At 45.0% G+C, this 19,456-nt stretch overlaps 1 protein-coding gene and 1 long non-coding RNA gene across 6 annotated transcripts in view; one reads left to right on the top strand and one right to left on the bottom strand.

Moving 5' to 3' along the window:
• COBL (cordon-bleu WH2 repeat protein) overlaps nt 1-19,456 on the bottom strand; it is a 1,669,181-nt gene that overhangs the window by 378,065 nt on the left and 1,271,660 nt on the right. The gene's annotated exons all lie outside the window — the stretch shown is intronic.
• LOC138481316 (uncharacterized) overlaps nt 6,331-19,456 on the top strand; it is an 81,140-nt gene continuing 68,014 nt past the window's right edge. Inside the window, exon 1 of the long non-coding RNA XR_011274217.1 lies at nt 6,331-6,640. This is a non-coding gene — a long non-coding RNA (uncharacterized lncRNA). The remainder of the gene's footprint in view (nt 6,641-19,456) is intronic.

The following is a 19,456-nucleotide window of genomic DNA, read 5'->3' as shown; positions in this document are numbered from 1 at the left end:
ATCATAGCACAAACGCTGAACTATCGAAATAGGGATCTTGCCCTCCGGAAGGTAAGAGAGAATGGGATTTTGACATATGAAGGCGACCCCATTAGACTTTTCACATATCTCTCTGATAAGGTTCAGGCTACCAGGAAGACAAACATCAGCGTAAAAAAAGCTCAGGGAGAGGGGCATGCAATACGCCATACTCTTCCCCCTTTAGCTCTGGGTGGAACATGAGGGGCAAGTACTGTTTTTCCAGTCCCCGGAGGAGGCCAACACTTTTCTTGAATCGCTGCCTAGGGTTCCCAGGTTCATGGGGAACAATAAACAGGGGCGAGGGGGGGACTCCTCGTGAAGTATGGTTATGTACTGAAGACTGAAGGCACACATTATGATGTTTCGGTGGCGCAGTGCTGGGCTGCCCTCCAGCGGAAGCTTATGACAATCAGAGTTTTTGAAGGGGTGGAAGTAACTGGCATGTTGGGGTTGCCAGTGAGGGGGGAGTTTTTAAGGGGGCTGTTTTAGGAGGGGAGCAGAGGTTCTGGGGCTCACCATGACTTGATATTTGAGTTCCTCTTCCTGTATGTTACAGTGATTCTGGAGATGTCCTAAAGGGTAACTGGGCGAGGCAGGTATACCTCACAGCCGGTATACCGAAGAGGGAGGCGGCAGAATGCTGGGGATTGTTTATGGATGTTTTACATTGGTATGGCTAAGGAAATTAACTGTATGACATGGAACATTAGAGGTTTGAATTGTCCATCCAAGGCCCGTAAAATGTTACTATACATGAAGCACCATCACATCGACATAGCATTTCTACAAGAAACGCACATGACCTCATCGGGGAATCATGCTTTTGGCAAGGATGGGGATGTCACCAGTACTTCTCCTCTTACTCATCTTATTCTGGAGAAGTTTGTATATTGATACATGGTTCAGTTGGGTTTCGCCTGACAAATGTGGTTAAGCTTCATGAGGGAGGCACTGCTGGTTATGGGAGTTGTGCATGGTCAGGCCCCCACCTTAATTAACTACTACGGTCCTAATCAAGATACGATGGACATGCTGGAATGGATAGTTGTGCAGCTAGATAAGGGTTCCTCGGGTGTGAAAGTGTGGGTGGAGGATTTCAATGCAATGATGGAGCCAGATCTGGATAGAACCGGAGGAGCTTGGAGGGCCCCCTTCGAAGTCGGCATGCAAATTACAAGCGCATGGGAATTGAATGACATATGGAGAACCAGGCATGTGGTGAGCAAGGTTATACAATTTGCTCCACGGTTCACCAGTTGGCGTCTGTGCCAGATTACTTTTTGATATCTGACAAGATAACAGGCTGGGTGGAGGGGATTAATATACTGACACATACAATGTCGGACCATGCACTGGTGGTCATGGTGCTAGAGGTGCCTGGACAGATGGGAGGTAGATCACGAGTGAGGGCCTGTCTGATGAGGTATTTAGAACAGGGATTACACATTTTGGCTGAGAACGTGGGCTCGGTCACCTCATGTTCAACACTCTGGGAAACTTTCAAGTGCATGGTAATGGGAGTGTAGCTTGAGGGAGTCTGGGATACTGAAATTGATACAGGGCGAACTGGCAGATAGTAAAACGTGCATTCTGCTCGGCAGAAGCTAGTTAAAGATGAATCAGAGACAATCTTTCACGGTTTTGAGAAGGCTGGGGATGGATTTGCACCCATGGTCTCGTTGCTCTACACCTCGCCTCATGCTAGAATTAGGGTTAATGGTAAGCTCACATCAGTCATCCCATTGACGAGAGTCACACTACAGAGGTGTCGTCTTTTGTCCCTGTAGTTCGCCCTAGTGATTGAGATATTGGCCCAACTGCTGAGAGATAAGCACACACACAGAGGGATACAGTTGTATAACCATAGGGTGGTGGTTTCTCTATACGCGGATGACATGGTGATCTATGTCAGAAACACACAGGATAATCTAAGGGCGATCATAATGGCTGTGTTACGTTTTGGCGAATTTTCAGGATTGCAAATAAATGCTACAAAATCAGTGCTTTTTCCACTTAAAGACTCTACCAGACAGTTAAATGATGGGTTTGCCTTTCCTTTGCTTGTTCGCCAGAGATTCTATACCAATGCAATTATGGTAGGGTATTAGAACAAACCAAGGTGGTCATGGGAAGGTGGATGGGGCTTCCCCTAAACTTCTATGGGAGGATCTCCTTGATAAAAATGGTCCTTTTACTCAGGTTTCTGTATGTGTTTCTCACCTAAGTCATATTTCTGTAAGGTACAAGCAGTGATTTCATGGTTCATTTGGGCAGGAAAACAATCACGTTCGTCACTGACGAAATTGGTTCCCCACTGGTAAATGGGCGGGGGGAGGTGGGTTGGCGCTACCCGATTTTGAACATATTATTACACAGCTCAGGCGGGATTCTTGGTATACTGGTTTGGCGGGGGGGCAGATGGACGACATATAGAGATAGAGAGGGCCCGTGCAGCCCCATCCTTACTCAGGGCGGTCATACTTACAGCCCATGGTAGATCATCTAGATCGAAGGAAATGGTGGTGCTGACCTGCAGAGATTGGGTTCATATAGAGGGGAAAGGGAAAGAGGAGTTCATTTACTTTCCTAAACTGACGGTTATGCATGTCTCTGGTTTGCCATTGACGAGTGAACGCGGATTTGTACGGTGTATTAAACGTTTGGGCATCTCGTGCTTTCGGGACCTAGTCCTGGAGGGACAGTTCCTTTCTGTGGAAGGAAGGAAGGGCAAGGGGAATGTCACATTTCTGGATTTGTTTATATACTTCCGGTTAGGGGATTCTTTAAGAGGCTTGATGTCCACTTTTCCGAATGAGCCGGAGACAGCCCCAATACTAGATGGGATGATAGGAATAGTGGACACCAATGGGATTGTGTCTAACCTCCATCGTAACATTTTTGAGACCCTGTGGAATGGGTAGAGCCATCCCAGGGATATGGGAGCCCACACTGGGTTCTGCATTAACAGATGAGGTGTTGTGGTACAGCTGGGTGCAAACTAAGTAATAGCCCTGAATAGCACATTTGAGCTGATACACTTTAAATACATTCACCAATTCTATTACACTCCTACAGTCTCACATTGTTTTTATCCTGATACCTCAGATGAATGCATCAGATGCGCAGCTACACCGGCAAACTTCATTCAAGCGGGGTCGAGCTGTCCCACCATGCTTTGTTTCTGGGACGAGATCTTCGAAACAATAAGTGACATTATAGGGGAGTGGGTGAATCCTGCACCAATGGTGGCCCTATTGGGATATACTAAGCAGATCTCGAGTCATGCAAGAAAGCTGGCAGGGTTGTTATTGCTCTTGGCAAAGCAGAGGTTGGCAATGATAAAAGGCGGGACGGCACAACAGCCTAGAATAGCATAATGAAAAGAGGAAATTCTCCATTGTAACAAAATGGAAATGGAATATCGAGTGGTAGTTCATCCCTGTGCCAAACCCAAATATATCTGGAATCCTTATAAACAGTATTTGATCTCACAAGCACAGGAGAGTGAATCGAATTCTGAGGTAGGGATAACCTTAGAGAATGCTAATAAAGAACAAAGAAGGACTGAAGGGAAAGATGGGACAGACCTTGCTAATGAAGGACGGTGCATTATTGTCACCATCCCAGTGCCTTGGAAAGTGGAGATTTGATCTTCTCTTTCTCTCCAAGAGTTTTTGGGTCCATGCCACATCCTCAAAGTAGTCTGTGAACTTGCCAAACAGTTCCCGGCGTTCTTAACTCAATGTAACAGCGGAAATGCCCCCAGACCACAGGAAATTGAATTCCCTTCTTTAGCCTATGACATCTTATGGCTTGTTTTGTATGTCTTTTCATAGTGTCCCATACCAGATGGATGTGCTGCTGCTTTAAGGACTCTGATATTTTCTTAGTTCTGTCAATTTCACAGTGCCTCCTGGTGAGCCTTTGGGTTGTTTGTATGCCTTTGCCTGAGTTTGTCACAGGGTTCTAAATTGGACTAAGAAGGACACCAAGCCAAAGGAATCTGTCGTGAAAGTGGGCAACTTAAATGTAATCTTTTAAAATGAAAAAAAGGTCAAAATGATTCCTCAAAGGGGACGTGCCCTTTTCGCCCACAAAGACCCTCCTCTTTTCCAATGTATCTTCCAGAAGACGTGGATTCCTAGAGCTTACCGACCTCTGAAGCAAATGTCCCACTTTGCGCAATTCAAAAGGGCTTACCTCACCTCTTTTTGGCACTGCAGGATTAATTTGCCTTATTGTCAGTCTAGATCAGGCGTTACCAGGCCCTGTACCTCATGACTCACTCAGTTGCAAAGCCTTGTGGGCAAATAGGTCAGTGGATGTAGCAAAAAGGGAGACACAGATAGGGAATTTGGCCTGGGCTTACTCCTGGTTTCTCCTGCCCCACCTCTCTGTCAACACAGCAATTTCCCTAAACCATTCTGTTCTCCCCCGACACCCTGGATGTGCTGAGGGACAACCGGGCCCACAAGAACCTACTTCTTCTGTGTTGGTTTTTATCCTTCAACTCTGCCCTTCTGTCGTCACCTATGTTCTTGCATCAGCTACCACCCCTCGGTATATTACCACCTGGTCTACTCCGGACTCTCTGTGCAATGCTGTTGCCTCTAAGCCATCTCCTCCTCTGAGTGTTACCTCCTTTGGTGTATTTCCTTCTCCGACTGTTAACACACTTTGGAGATTCTTCCTACCACCTTCACCACCCCATCACTGCAGCCATCACTACCATCTCCACCTTGCAGTGTTCCATCACCTCCGTAACACCCCCCCCCCTCCGTGTCACTTTGTGGAGAGAATTAAAGGCAAATGAAGACTGACTGAATTTAAAGCAAGAGGCGCTGAAATGTGGCACTGCTTTTTCAAGGGTGACATCTATGATTCAACTGTTTGGAGAAATATTGAGTTGACAAAGCAGGTCATTAGCTGCTGCCTTTTGTAATCGACAGCACCTAACACAAGACATGGAGACTGTCTCAGTGTAAAGCTAGAGAAGCCAAAAGAATGCATCAATTAAAAAAAATAAACAGTTTCATTAGTCACTTGCATTCTCGAGAGACAGCACTAAAAACAAGAGAACTGTGCCTGCCACAATAGCAGAGCGAAAGGCCCAAGTATGCAAGAAAACAAATACTATAGAAATATTTATGTCATACAATGCATAAAGCCAATGTATACATCTGTGATTTTGTCAACTAATATACTGTTTGCTTTGAAATGCAGTACAGCTTATTTATAAGTGTATTGAATCCTGCAATGCATTGCATTCAAATAATGTGAAGTAATGTTGAATGGAAAAAAATGATACAATTATAAATCAACAAAAAGGAGAAGGAATGGGTCTCTTCGGTTAAATAACACTTGTATTCAACAGCCCTATATTGTGCTAACTTAAAGTTCACCTGAGTTTCAACTCAGAGCAAGATACTAATACCGGGAGTCTCCCAGGGGACAGTCTTATAAAAATAAACTAACATACCAAGAAAATAGTGTTTCTGGTCTACACATGAGATTTACAATGTAATGCAATGTATCCAAAAGAAAAGGGTGCAAAGCAACACTTTCCATTTAAAAATCAAAATGTGAGCGGCAACCTGCGCATATTTAAAAAAAAGACACATGCAAGTAAATGAGCGATGTTAGCAGCCCATCTACATCAAGGATATATATCCAAAATATTTCACAGGCACAAAAAGAAATCTCTTCAGTTACATGAAGTATCCAGAAACCTTTATTACATCGAAAACAGTCCAATCTGAGATGAAAAGCACATTTCATAGGAGAGTTCAAACCGAACTGTGCTCTGCATTGTATATACTTTCCCATACAGGATTAAGAATCAGCATTAGAAAACCTGAAGATACTCAAAATTGTAAAATGTTGATAGGAGTTTGATTGCAAGGAGATGTAGGATATTGCCCTGTTTTATTGACATGTGAAAGCAATGGGGAACAAAATGACTTTTAAAGGCTGCATTTGTGAACAAAGCCAGCAACATTTTCAGAAAAAATATAATTAAACATCTCATCTCTACTGACCCCTAGCCCCCTATCACCTGGCTCAGGATACTCCCATTTGCCCTCTCTGGCACTGCTTAGAAGACTATGTGTAACCCACTCTACTCTGTGACTCAGTGTAAATACTGACTTAGCATACATATTTAGTGTAATATCTGGTAACTTGTACATTTGTATATTGCATATTATGGAACTATGTAAGTTTTATATTCGTATATTGTATATTGTTTTACTTTGTAACCATGTAAGCCTTGCATTTTCTTATTGCTGCACCCTGTTACCTACAGGTCTGGTGCGCATAAAAAGTGAATAAATAAACAAACAACATGGACTGGACAGCAAAACGGCATTCCCCCCGCACCCTGCAGCGACAGTAACACAGCAACTGGAAGCGGTTGTCTGCTGCCAAGGAAATGCAGCCAGGACTTGAAGCTGATCATACAACTTTGATGTTCTCTGGAATTCAGCAAAGGACCAAATGCTTTTTGTTCTCAAAGATAGGCCTTTCAGAGGAAGACAAATGCCTTATACACAGAATTGATTCAGGGCAGCGGGCTGTTCTTGGAGTAATATGACTTTCCCATCAGCTAGCTCTTCCAAGGGTAAGGAAAGTCACACCTACGTAAACTTTGAGTCTGACTAAAGTGGTAACAAGTGGCTGTAATTACTTGAGGGGGCAGGACTGACTCATGCATGGTCCTCTATAGCCAAATTTCAAAGAACATGTGCAATGACAACCAGCATTCTCAGGAGTCAACAATTGCCCAGCACCTCAGATGCAAAGGAACTAACATTATATAATATCAGATGTTCTGGTCCTAGAGACTTATTTCTTTTAAATTATTTGGGGTGAAAAGCTTTATCAGCTGTACTTTTATTTCATTATGCAAATTATGCAAATGTAGACATTTCTGCGCAGAAATGGTGTGCGCTAGTGATTCATATATCCTAGCGTCCGTGACGGCCACCCGGTTATTATGAGATGGAAATATTAGTTTTATATAAAAGTATCAGAGGGTAAAACAAGAAAATCTACAACACCCCCACCATATGTCATGCCAAGATGGAATTGCATGAGGGGATTTACGTGAATGGTAGCAATCTGATGAACCAATTAGTCACATAGTCACATGTGAGGAATATGATCTTTTAAAAAATTAGAGTTGTTAAATATAGAAATTTTCAAGATGACATCACATCAAATGGGAGGGAAACTGGGTTTAGAAGCCAGTCCCATTACACTGCCCTCTTCATTAATATGCCCAATGGGTATGGAAGGGATGGTTTATTCCGATGTCACTTTTGGAACACTGTCCAATCACATACAATGACAAATTAGAGAACTTAAACCCAACTATAAAGGGGTTTCTTATCTATAAAAAGTCCAAACACACAGATTCTGGGGACTCACTCACTCGCTCACTGACTTGTTGACTGATGGAAGGAGAGAAATGTGGATTTATAACAGAGAGGATAATGGAATAGATTGCTTTCCTTTGCACCCATTTTGGATTATCAGCAGAGCACAGTAAGTGATACCTACTTGGAGTGAAGGCCTCAGGCCAGACACAAAACAAAACAAAGGGAACCTGGCCACAGAGGGAGGCAGATCCCATCTTGCTGACTGAGGCCCACCTGTTCCTATAGTGGGAGAATTGAACCAGTCCTTAAGAGCCAAATGAAATTGCTAGGTAAGTATAATTCCAAGGGAAATATAATTCTCAGGGGAAATATACTGCAAAGCGGAATAGATTAAATCCTGGCCCCTTTTAATTTGTAAGAACTGAGGGGTGTGGGTATATATATATATTCACTGTATGCCATGGGAAATTAATAAATATTTTAGAGGTGTATGTGTTTCTGGAATTATAGATTTGATAGAATAATTCCTGTGATGTCTATACTGGGAGACTGTCTATACCCTGCCTCCTTTTCTGTGTAATTATCAAGCACAGAAGTATTCTGGGAGCAAAAGGATAACTCACTGTGTAAATACCTAGACAAACAAGGTAATTGAAGTCATTTCCTGGTTACATCACCAATCAGAGTTCTGTTACTGGCGCTGAACAATTCAAGACAAAGGGGAAAGGTTGATTAACCACTACCCATTTTCCCACCTTTAAGTCATCCATTGAAAATGAGAAATGTACACTTTTAAACAGTAATGCAATAGAAGCACCCTTGAAGGCAATCTAGCAGACATAGATTTTTATTTTGTAGTTGTTTCCCATGTGGGAATGTTAAATATTTTGTCTTTTCTTTGAGTTTTCTAGAACGTTCCTTGAAATTCTGACATGTCCATTGATTGGGGGGATGGGGTGGGGCTTTTTTTCAATGACCAAGAAGAATTTCATAGATACATAATTTGTTTACAATGATGCCTGTCACAATTTCCTGATCAATCATTAAGGCCTTACAAACAGTTGTTTGCATATAACTCGTGTGCTGAGCATGACACCCTGAGTTCAATTACAGGACATGACCACTCATCTTCAAATTCTGTTGGTTTAAAACAGTAGATGTTTTTTACCATTGACTTTATATGTAAAAGTGAATATTACTCATAAGTGTGGAACTATAAGACTTAAAACAATGTGAATGATTGTGTTCTAAAGATCAGAGACTCCTTTTTAATATGACATCAAATTCCAATTCTATACATTAATCATAGATTATTAAACGTGAGAAGAAATAATAACTTTATCAGGCAATATGCCAAATAGTCATGTTGCATACCACGGTGTGTGCCTTCAAACACAGATTCCAGAAATACTTATTTAATTAAATGAGCATTTTGCTCCCGTACAATATGGAAGAAAAACTAAATGGCATTCAGGAGTATAGGTGTGAAATAAGCCGTCCTCTGCTCATGTCAAAAATATAATAATGATATGATAGGGCATTTATAACGCACCTGTACACAAGTGTTGGAATAATCCTCCAATGAAGCAGGCCAATGGAAAGATTTGGCTAATCACACAGTGTGACATAATTATGAAATAACATTGGAAATTTACGACATATTAAAGATAGTATGAGCACAGAAAGAGCTAGAATGACTCTGGAAAAGTTGACAGGAAGAAGAGCACATGCCCCCATTGGATGAGTGCTGAGTCAGGATACTATCTGCAGAATTGTGCCTTGTTCATGAGCAATTCTGAGCCAACCTAGCCTGGAGCCAGACTTCCTTCCCTGAAAAATTGAAGAAGGAACCAGGAGGGGCTTGCTGACAGAGACTTGCAAACCAAGAGGGTCACACCTGGCTCCATAGCATTAAAGATCAATTCAAAGTGAGTATGAAAACTTCCCAAATGTAATTAGATAAACCACTATAATCATCAGCCCCTGGGTTCAAGGGAATTGGGGGTCATTTCTACTAAGGGGTGCTCATTTCAAATAGAAACATCCACATATTTGAAGAGAAAGGTATTATAGCTTCCCATTGTACTTAAATCTTAATGAGATTCGACTGATATAGAAAACATTGGAGCTTGCTAGTTTGATTTACATCCTGCTTTAATTTTATTTGAAGCCGAAGGAGATTACATTTAAATAAATACAAACATGTTTGCTCTGAGGTGAGCACTTTGTATAATAGGGAACGTTTCCCAACGCAGACAGGGTAGTATTTAGTAAGTCATATGCAAAAAGAACCTTAAGCACAATCACAGATATAGCTGACTTTACACCATGGTTCTAGGGCCATGCACCATGGCCAAATAAAGATATGTTTAATAATGTGTATTCTGTGAAGTGAAGGTGATAGTAATTTAATAATAGGAAGTGAGAATACATTTAATTGTGTCATTTATATCCCCATGATAATAGTATGAATTTTCTAAATGATCTGTGCATTCTAAATTGAAAACTTTACTTCCCTACTCAAAACCGTCAGAAATCTAATGTAAGTTATTATAAGCATATTGTAAACTGCACACACGTGTAAGCAGCCCACAGCACCATATTTGCAAGAGCAGTATGGGACCTGTAAAACCTCTTTGATTTTAGCATATATTTGTAACGCACACCTTAGCTTTGCAGGGGCACCTGGAATCCTCCACTACTGCCTTTTCTGGTATGCGCTGGAGTACTGGACTGTGAAACATGTTTCTGAAAGGGAATTTACAGGAATGTAAGCTGATGCAGTGTGCAGGAAGGAGCCACCACCCAGTACCACCCAATACCCAACCCCTGGGGTCCTCTCCCACCTGTTTTTATGTTTCAGGAAGCTCTCCATCCTGCTATATCTCAACAGGGGCGCTTTTAGATGCGGCCAGTTAATTCACTGGCTGTTGGGGTTCCACCCAGACCTGCTGCGGCGTGAATGTTCTTTATTGAGGAGTTCTATTAGGCGGGTTGGTGCAAATGCTCACGTGACAGTTCTCTTGCAAATGGTCTTTAGCTCTGTGGTGCTGGCGCCTTTGGTATTGTCTTGGTGCCACTATGATGATTCTGTGTCTTAAGAGCCTTGTGAACCCTTAATGTCCCAATGCGTGCCTTAGTCCTTCAGCTGTGGCACTTAATATTCCTTTTGTTACCTACAGCGCCTTTTGTTCATAATGTCCTCAAAGCGCTTTGTTTTCTTTTATTCTAGGCACTGACGGTTAACTTTGTGCTTGTAGGGAGCGCATGCGGTGGTCCTAATTGTTCACTAACCTTTCTTGTTTGTTTTTCCTTGGTGCTAGGAGCGCTGTTAAATAGCCGACATTCTGCCGTGGAGAAGCCGCTCACAGGAAGAAGAACGCGGCATGCGGCTGCAACAGCTGATGAGCGGAGCGATGTTCGAGGAGCCGGAGGGAATCCTGAAAACTGCAGCTGATCTCGAGAAGACAGAGGTTCCTGGAAGGCATCGCTGCGCGGATCGAATGCTATTAACAGCTGCTGGGGAATCGGAGGGCTGCGCGCTTGCAGACTTTAATTGTTGTTTTCTTTTCCCTTGCAGGATCAATGCCGGGAGCGTCACGCTGCATCAGCAGAACAGCGCGAAGCGAGAATCTTGGTTTGGGCTTGGCTAAGCCAGCCCCAGCCACGCCCAGAAGACTGGCCTGCAACTTAGGATGCCAGCAAAAGTAATGCCTCCATCTTGAAGGGGCTGACAGGCACAGGATGTAGCCAACGTGATTCTATTAATCCCCGAAAGTGTCCCAGGCTCCTGTATTAACCCATGAATGCCTATGCATGCCAGTTCACTCAAGTACTTCTGGTATACCACCAATCCTGCCATGCTTTAACCCACCTTGCCCTTGCCTGTAACCTGGTCTGGGGCCACCCAAAGTGCTTCAGATGGTGCTTTGGGGCCCTAAGGCGGGGGCAAGAGACCAGGCCCACGGAATTAAGGTCTGTGAGCATGACAGCACTCCCCCCTAAGGCCCCTCTCAAGAATGAACCTGGTATCACAGGGCCAGGCTTAGTCGGATTGTTGCGATGAAATCTCCTGACTAACCTTGGTGCGTGTACCTAATCACTGGGTTCCCAGGACCTATCCTGTGGGGCATACCCGGCCCAATCCACCAGATAATACAATTTGGATCACAGTATTTTAGAGGCCAATATCTCTTTCACTTCATATTCAGGTTCTCCGTCTATGAGTATTGGGGGTGGAGGCGTTGTTAAGCGGGTCCCTGACGTCACAGGTCTCAGGAGGGAGACGTGAAACACTGGATGGATGTGCATGCTTGTGGGTAAATCCAGTTTCATGGCGACCGGATTAACTATAGCCTTAATGGTATACGGGCCCAGGTATCGAGGATGAAATGCTCTTGGTTTTCTCGTTGATATGTGTTTTGAAGCTAACCATACAGAGTCTCCAACCTTGTATGCTGGGGCTTCCTGACGGCGTTGGTCTGCAAATTTCTTCTGTCTTTCCTTTGCAAGGATAAGGTGCTCGCATGCTTCCTTGAATGCTGTATGGATTCTGGTATGCAGGGTCTTGACAGCGGGCATTCCTAATTCCTTTGAAACATCAAAGTCGGAAGTTTGTGGATGCTGGCCAAATAGAATGTAAAACAGAGTTTGCCCGGTTGCTGTGTGATGTGAGTTGTTGTATGCTTTCGCCAAGGTGCTTGCCGTAGGTAGTCCCTTCAGGGCGATGAAATGCGCCATCTTTGAGAACATATTGACCACCACTAGAATGGTATTGCACCCGCCGCAGGGAGGTAAGTCAGTGATAAAATCCAAACTCAGCGTGTGCCAGGGGCCTGGAGGTACCGTTAAATGGCGTAGAAGTCCTGCAGGTTTCTGCTTAGTATTCTTGTTTTGTGCACATATTCCACAAGTCGTTACGTATTGAATGATGTCCTTCCGCCAAGTCGGCCACCAATAACCCTGTTTAATCTTGGCCATTGTCTTGGTTAACCCTGGATGGCCTTCCAAAGTAGAGTCATGGTTAGCAATGATTAGTTCCTGTTGAGCTTTCTGTCGTAAATAGAGGCGACCCATATAGAATGGTAACCCATCCTCAACCGTATGACTGGCACTGGTCGAGACACATTCCTGTAAGTCTGTAGGATTTAGCTGGTCTCGTATACAATTTCTCAACTCGTTTGATGGGGATGCGGTCACCACGCCCAAGATCTTATCGGTGGGTATAATGGAGATTGGTTCTGGTGCAATGTACGCATTGTCTCCTTCTCCTAGGCGAGACAGTGCGTCCGCTTTGCCATTCCGGACTCCTGGTCTGAAGGTAATCACATAATCATATTCTGCGAAGAACAAGGCCCACCGTAACTGACATGATGACTAAGCCTTGGCAGAACAGAGGTATTGTAAATTACGATGGTCTGTGATTACTGTAACTGTGTGTCTGGCCCCTAGGAGGTAGTGTCTCCATTCTTTGAAAGCTGCCTTTATTGCCAAAAGCTCCTTGTCCGTGATGGCGTAGTTTCTTTCTGCTGGGGATAGTTTCTTAGACCATAAAGCTACCGGATGTAAATGGCCAGTTTCAGGGTTTCTTTGAGAGAGAACAGCCCCCATGGCAACATTGGAAGCATCGGTTTCTACTATGTATGGATGATCAGGCCTGGGATGTTGTAAAACCGGTGCTGATGTAAACAGCTGCTTGAGGTCCTGGAAGGCCTTTTTGGCTTCACTGGTCCAGACAAAGCACTGGTTCTTTCGTAACAGTGTTGTGATGGGATGCACAATTAGTGAGAAACCGGGAATGAAACGGCGATAAAAGTTTGCAAAACCTAGGAAACTTTGCACTTCCTTTACAGAGGTTGGTGAAGGCCAGTTGAGTATCGCATCCACCTTACAATTGCCCATCTGGATGCCACGAGGAGTAAGAACAAATCCTAAAAACTCAACTTCGTTGACGTGGAAGGAGCATTTCTCCAGTTTGGCGTACAACCGGTCTTTGCGTAACCTTTCTAGTACTGCTTGCACATGTCCGATGTGTTCTTTTTCGGTGGAAGAATAGACCAGAATGTCGTCAATGTAGACGATCGCACAAATGTCCAACAGATCTCTCCGCACATTGTTCATAAAACTTTGAAATGCCGCTGGAGCGTTGCAGAGCCCGAAGGGCATCACCTGATACTCGTAAAGCCCGTACTTTGTCCTGAAAGCCGTTTTCCATTCATCGCCACTTTTTACGTGTACCAGATGATAGGCCCCCCTGAGGTCCAGTTTGGTGTATATTTGGGCACTTTTCACTTGGTCCAATAATTCTTGGATCAGGGGTAAGGGATACCTGTTCTTGACCGTTACTTGGTTGAACGATCTATAATCGATACATGCCCTAAGGTCTCCCTCCTTCTTAGGGACAAAGAGGAGGGGTGAGGCAGCCAGGGACTTGGATGGCCGAATGAACCCGTTTGCCAAATACTGATCACGGTACTTCTTTAGGTGCTGGATTTCCTGTTCCGTTAGTGTATAGATAAGACTGCAAAGCACTTGCGCATCTGGTATAAGGTCAATCTGGCAGTCATATACCCTGTGTGGTGGTAAAGTTTCTGCCATTTCCTTTTGAAACACATCCTGATAGGCAGAATAAACAGGGGGTTATACACCCGTTGGTCCTAATGTTGCTTCACTCCTTGCAACTGCGTGGACTGATTCTACTGGAGAGTGTGCTTGGTCCGCATAGCAGGATTGTGCTCACTCGCTGGAGAAGGACAGCTCCCTGGCACGCCAGTCGATGCGTGGATTGTGAGCTTCCAACCAAGGAATCCCCAGAATCAGCTGAAACTGTGGAGCACTTATTAAATCGAAGGTAATGCCTTCCCTATGGCCATTCTGGCAAAGGAGTGTTACCACGTTGGTGGTGTGGGTTACTAATCCGGAAGTCAGTGGTGAACCATCGACGGTAGTAATGCTCTCCGTTGCGACTTTTGGACATATAGGTAGGCCAATCCGCGTTGCCAGATTCTGGTCTATGTAATTTCCTACTGCTCCACTGTCTATGAAGGCCTCTAGGGTGTGCGTTTCAGACGGCTGTTGTTGGTTGATTAGAACTACCGGCATGGCGAAATGGGAGGTCTGTGATTCCTTCTCCCTGCTCGGCGAGCGGACCCCTACGCTTGTCGAGCGCTGGAGTTTTCCCAGTGAGGGATGGCTTCCTCTCTTTCCAAGGCACCTACGGTTTTTCAGGGCGGTTTTACTGGACATTCCCATAAAAAGTGGCCTGCCTTGCCACAGTACAAACAGAGTTGCTGTTGTCTTCTCTCTCTGTTCTGGTAAGGGGCCCCCTAATTCCTCCCAGTTGCATGGGCTCAGGTTGGTTCTCAGGTGGACGGGATGGATTCCCCTTAGGTCGTAAGTAGGTTGTTCTCCCTCCGGCCCGTGCCCTGTCAGCTCGTCTATCCTGTAGTCTATGGTCTAGTTGTACAGCAAGGTCTATGTACCCGGCACACCCGTCAGGCGGGTTCACCACCTGAGCTAGTACATCTTTTAGCTCCCCCCGCATACCCCGATAGAACAGGGTAGTCCTCTTTTCCTCTGGCCAGTTGGTCTCAGCAACCAATCGGTTAAATGTGGCTATATACGTGAGCAGGTCTTGACTGCCTTGCCAGAGTGACAATAGTTCATTATCCAAGGCGTGTCCCCTAGTGTTGCGAGCAAACAGCTTCTCTAATTCCCTCTGGAATCCTGCAAAGTCTCGTAGTACTGGATCATCCCGGTTCACTAAGGGAACGGACCAGTCGGCCGCGCTTCCCCCCAAATAAGACAAAACAAAAGCTACCTTGGACTGATCATTCAGGAACACCCCTGGCTTGCATAAGAAGTGTAGGCGACATTGATTGACAAAGGTAGCAAACTTCTTGGGGTCCCCTACGAACCGTACCGGTGGGGCTAGAGGAACGGAACCAGGGAGTACGACCTACACCGGGGCCTGAGGTTGGCTTCGTGGTAATGGGGATTGACTGGCCTGACTAGCGAGGAGCTGTCTGGCCAGCTCCTCGGTACAGTCTTTGTTTACCACCACTTCCCTCCGTAGGGCATTAGATTCCTGGCAGGCTGCGTGTACCTCTGATCGGAGTGTTCCCCTAGCAACTGCGCTAATTGGTCTGTGTCTGAGGTTTCCATGATGCCCAGGCAGAGGTTCAGTAAGAGGCTTCGGGTCCTGTAACGCTCACCTTAGCTCTGCAGGGGCACCTGGAATCCTCGACTACTGCCTTTTCTGGTATGCGCTGGAGTACTGGACTGTGAAACGTGTTTCTGAAAGGGAATGTACAGGAATGTCAGCTGATGCGGTGTGCAGGAAGGAGCCACCACCCAGTACCACCCGATACCCAACCTCTGGGGTCCTCTCTCACCCGTTTTTATGTTTCAGGAAGCTCTCCATCCTGCTACATCTCAACAGGGGCGCTTTTGGATGCGGCCAGTTAATTCACTGGCTGTTGGGGTTCCGCCCAGACCTGCTGTGGCATGAATGTTCTTTATTGAGGAGTTCTATCAGGTGGGTTGCTGCAAATGCTCACGTGACAGTTCTCTTGCAAATGGTCTTTAGATCTGTGGTGCTAGCGCCTTTGGTATTGTCTTGGCGCCACTATGATGATGATGTGTCTTAAGAGCCTGTGACCCCTTAATGTCCCAATGCGTGCCTTACTCCTTCAACTGTGGCGCTTAATATTCCTTTTATTACTTACAGCGCCTTTTGTTCATAATGTCCTCAAAGCGCTTTGTTGTCTTTTATTCTAGGCACTCACGGTTAACTTTGTGCTTGTTGGGAGCGCATGAGGTGGTCCTAATTGTTCACTGACCTTTCTTGTTTGTTTTTCCTTGGTGCTAGGAGAGCTGTTAAATAGCCGACATTCCGCCATGGAGAAGCCGCTCACAGGAAGAAGAACACGGCATGCGGCTGCAACAGCTGACGAGCGGAGCGATGTTCGAGGAGCCGGAGGGAATCCAGAAGACTGCAGCTGATCTCGAGAAGACGGAGCTTCCTGGAAGGCGTCGCTGCGATGATCGAATGCTAGTAACAGCTGCTGGGGAATCGGAGGGCCGCACGCTTGCAGACTTTAATTGTTGTTTTCTTTTCCCTTGCAGGATCAATGCTGGGAGCATCATGTTGCATCAGCAGAACGACGCGAAGCGAGAATCTTGGTTTGGGCGTGGCTATTTGTAGTAAGCCAGCCCCATCCACACCCAGAAGACTGGCCTGCAACTAAGGATGCCTCCATCTTGAAGGGGCTGCGAGGCACAGGATGTACCCAACATGATTCTATTAATCCCTGAAAGTGTCCCATGCTCCTGTATTTACCCATGAATGCCCATAAATGCCAGTTCACTCAAGTACTTCTGGTATACCGCCAATCCTGCCATGCTTTAACCCACCTTGCCCTTGCCTGTAACCTGGTCTGGGGCCACCCACAGTGCTTCAGATGGTGCTTTGGGGCCCTAAGGCGGGGCAAGAGACCAAGCCCACAGAATTAAGGTCTGTGACCATGATAGTATTGCTATCATTGGTGAAAGCAAGGCTACAAATGTAACTTCATGTGTAATTTGAAAATGTTTCAATGCAAAGGAAGTGGCGAAATATTGGCAGATAAGCAACAGAATTGAAATTACCACACCTATTGTAATTTCGAACTGTATTTTTTTTTTTGTAGACCATCTGTCTGTGATTGTGGTGCCTTCCCCTACATAAACCTGGAGACCACATTTGCCTTGAGTTCATCTTTTATTTCTTTATTTAAATAAATGTGTGATTTGATAAAATCCCTTGTTACTTGACCAGCATTGTGGAGTGGGACTCTATAATTTTGGGTTATTGGATTCGGTTTCCCACCTAATGTAGTATTCATACGCTAACCAAAATGTATCTTACAACTTCCAACCTCCTCTTTCCTCCTGGGTCTCACCACCTTGTACTGCACTCTGACTTCTACCGCCTTCTATGGACTTCTGTTCATACTACCTCCTCCTGCAACTGTCCACCTCCTGATGTTACCATCTCCTATGTCACTCTGCAAGGTGTACCTTCCATCACCTCCTCTGTATCACTCTCTCCTCCCAATGTTACCTCCCCAGTGTCACTTAAAAATTCCTCTTTCCCTGTGGGATTAACCATCTCCTCCTGCACCCTGATTCGTACAACCTTCTCTGCACTTCCACTCCTGGGTCCGCATTTTACTATCTCTATGGGCAACCATCCCCCTCCTGATGTTAGCACCTCCCCTGTCACTCCTTTATCTCTAACAACCTCCATCTATTGGTAACATCTCATCCATCACCTATTCAACTCCTACTACCTCCTTCTGCCACTCTCACCTGCTGATCTAACCACCTCCTCCTTTGATTTTTTTGATTTGTGAATTTATAATGCGCACTTAACAAAATAAACTGTATAATGGCGCAGATGACAAAAATCAGATACAAGTTGTAACCAACATTAAATCCTCAACATAAGGAGAGTTGTCTATCTAAACAAAAAGGTTTTTAATGCTCGGCGAAACTGAGGAAGCAAGCTCGTAGTCCTTAATTCAAGTGGCAGAGAATTCCACTGCCTTGGGCCAAAGACAGCAAATCTTCTATCGCCCCGTGATTTGTAGGATGACTGGGGGATAGTGTAACTGTCTTACAGGGTGATATGACTGAATGAACTCTCTCAGATACAAAGGAGCAATACCATTAACACACTTAAAGACTATACAGGCTGTCATGAACCTAATATGGTCCTCAATAGAGAACCAATGTAGCTTGCGACGAAATGGAGATACATGAACAGTTTTCTTCAACTTTAATATCAACCACCTCCCCCTTGACCCTCATAACTCTCACCACCTCTTCCTGCTTTCCACTGCTACCACCTCTCCAATCTCCTACCTCTCTCCAGCCTCTGCTCTTCCACTGATCTCCAGTCTCCAGTTTTCTCCAAAAGCAAGGTTCCTGTTGCTGCAAACTATACTGAACAAATGGGGCTACGTGCTTTTATACTCTTTTTCTAGTGGGAGTCTGCACTTGTGGCTTGAAAGTATGTGGAGGTTGAGATTGGTTGCAGTCACTGAGTGCACCTGGGGCTACATGGATTTAAGGGGCTGGATCAAATTCATAATTGTACTATCCAGCATCTTAAATGGTAGTTTTCCTCCTCCAACTCTCCCTGGTGCTGCCTGCACTGAGCAGAGGGCTTCTCAGTTTACAGTGTGATAGTTAAAGGCTGTAAATGAACCAGATAATCTTTGTGGATACTTTGTTTCTATCTTCATATAGACCGAACAGTGAAATAGAAACATGGTATCACCAATGTGAGAATTACTTACAGGGGAACAATGCTACTGAAACTCTACTTCTCAGCGTTCCAAACGTTACTAACTGATAAAACTGAGTCCACTGAAATGAGGAAATCATTGAGAGTGCTAATGAGCATTCGTTACGGACTTCTATGATGTGTTGGGTGAGAGTGTGCATGTATCAAAACACTCACAATCCCCGTGGAGCTTAGTTTCTCTTAAAGGGAAATCTGCCCTTTGCTATGTGAAAGCTTCGCTCAGAGAGTTTTAGGCTCCCTCGGTTGCAGAGGGGGTGATTTATCATTTCCCTACAGGTTTCACAAGAGATGTCGGCAGGGTCTGGGCTTTTAGGGCTGCCCTGCTCTATTGGGGTGGTTGGGTGAAGAGGGTTCAGACCACCAAGACTGGCACGTGTTATTGCATTGTAATTGTCCTCTCCCATGTGATGAGGACCAAGGTGGGATGACCAGGGTTCCTTCCCATACTGTCCATAGGCTGAACATCCAATGCCTCAGGGTGGCACCTGGCCCCTGAGTCACCATCTTCCTGGTGCCCGGAACCAGGAAGGGGACTTTGTCACAGTTCCAAAGAATTTGGCTGTTTGGGTCTTATGTGTGGATTACTAGTGTGTCTAACTTTATAATGTCTTCCAACAGGAAGAACACTGCTAGCTCCTGCCACCAACATCAGATTTGACTTCTCAGAATACCATTGTTTACTCTTCCTGCTGCTGGACAACGCTCC

Source organism: Ambystoma mexicanum, chromosome 5p, assembly GCF_040938575.1.
Source record: "Ambystoma mexicanum isolate Mex_15411 chromosome 5p, UKY_AmexF1_1, whole genome shotgun sequence".
Lineage (NCBI taxonomy): Eukaryota > Metazoa > Chordata > Amphibia > Caudata > Ambystomatidae > Ambystoma > Ambystoma mexicanum.
The sequence above is the reverse complement of the archived record's forward strand: the minus strand, read 5'-3'. Positions and strand labels throughout refer to the sequence as shown.